Raw genomic sequence first — 1,905 nt, forward strand, 5'->3', positions numbered from 1 at the left:
GCTGCATGAGCAGAAGCACGGTGAGATGGTTGTGAGAAACACCGGGCTCTGAACTCTTCAGACGGAATCTGGACGCCATGTTTAAGTCCTATGACGTTGGAAGAATGACAAAGCACAGATTACACAGTGGAGGTGTCGAGGATGGTGACTTCAGATGTCTCTGACTCTGATCCTTTCAGTACATGCCACATTCCTCCAGCACGGTGCCACACTAGACTGCGCCCTCTGTTAACAAAGGGGCGATAATTTCAACACCAGGCGCTTAAAGGTACCATCCACTGGGTCTTTTCTAGGTGCAAGACACTTCTCGGAATGTTTCCTATGTATTATGTCATTCCACGGCAGTCCCGTGAAATGGACTCTACAAGGGTCTCCACTTTGTGGCTAAACTTGATCGTCTACAAGATGAAGAATCTTGATAACTTATGAAGTCAAACACAGATTTAGGCAACTTGGCATCAACATCAATATTCTTTATCCAAATGCTATGCCAATGTCCAGTGAAGTTCAGAAACTCTCCAGTCTCAAGCACTCCAACTCATGTACAGTCATTTTAATGAAAAATGCACTTGGCCCATAGACACGAGTAATAGAAAAGGGCAAAGAAAGGCAGGCTACTCCCTGAGTTGTATGGGTTCTTGATTAATGCTCACTTAGTATGAGAAGAGATACAAGGTTTTGACACACATGGTTTTGACACACATGGTCACCTACCTATAGTTACAGTCACACCAGCAATAAGAACCTGATTTTTAAAATTTACATTCCAATCATCTGTCCTCTTGGTCTCCCCTCCCACAGTTCCTCATCTCATTCCTCCTCCCCTTGCCTCTAAGAGGGTGTTTCCCCTACACACACACCAGGCCTCCCTCTCCCTGGGGCCTCACATCTCTCAAGGATTAGGTGCATCTTCTCCTACGGAGTCCTGACCATGCAGACCTCTGCTATATTTGTACCAGGGGCCTCAGACCAGCCCACATATTCTTTCAGGTGGTGGCTCAGTCTCTGGGAGCTTCTTAGAATCCTGGTTAGTTAAGACTGTTTCGTATGGGGTCACCCTTCCCTACAGCTTCTTCAATCTTAATTCAACCATAAAAGTCCCAACTTCAGTCCAATAGTTGGGTGTAAGTATCTTCCTCTGTCTCAGTCAGCTGCTAGTAGGGCCTCTTAGGGGACAGCTATGCTAGGCTTCTGTCTGTAAGCACACCATACCATTAGTAATAGTGTCAGGCCTTGGTCCCCCCACCCCCCCTGAGATGGATCCCAAATTGGGCTGGCTGTTGGACCGCCTTTTCCTTCAATTTCTTCTCCATTTTGTCCCTGTAGTTCTTTTAGACAGGAACAATTCTGGGTCAGAAATACTGGCTGTGGGTTAGTAACCCTGTCCCTCCAATTGAGGCCCTGTCTATCTATGAGAGGTGGACTCTTCGAGTCTCCTCTCCCCACTGAGTCCTTAGAGTCTCTCACTCCCAACTCCCTCACCCCCATGTTGCCTAGCACCATTTATTCTCTCAGCCCACTGGGCTTCTCCCCCCAACCCCCATACCTGAACCTGTTCCCCCTTTCCCCTCCTCCTCCCCTCACTCCCTCCCTCTGCCTCCTGTGATTATTTCCTTCCCCCTTCTAAGTAGAATTGGATCATCCTCACTTGAGCCTTTCTGTTTGTTACACTTCTTACGGTCTGAGGACTGTATCCTAGGTATTCTGTACTTTTTGGGCTAATATCCACTTAACATTGAGTGCATTCCATGCGTGTCCTTTTGAGTCTGAGTTACCTCACTCAGAATGATATTTTCTAGTTATATTCATTTGCCTGCAAAATTCACGATATCCTTGTTTTTTTTGTTTTTTTATATTTACATTAATTTTATTCATCAATGCTGAAGATTGAATACATGTTAAATG

The sequence above is a fragment of the Rattus norvegicus genome, chromosome 4 (assembly GCF_036323735.1).
Source record: "Rattus norvegicus strain BN/NHsdMcwi chromosome 4, GRCr8, whole genome shotgun sequence".
In the NCBI taxonomy this organism is placed as follows: domain Eukaryota; kingdom Metazoa; phylum Chordata; class Mammalia; order Rodentia; family Muridae; genus Rattus; species Rattus norvegicus.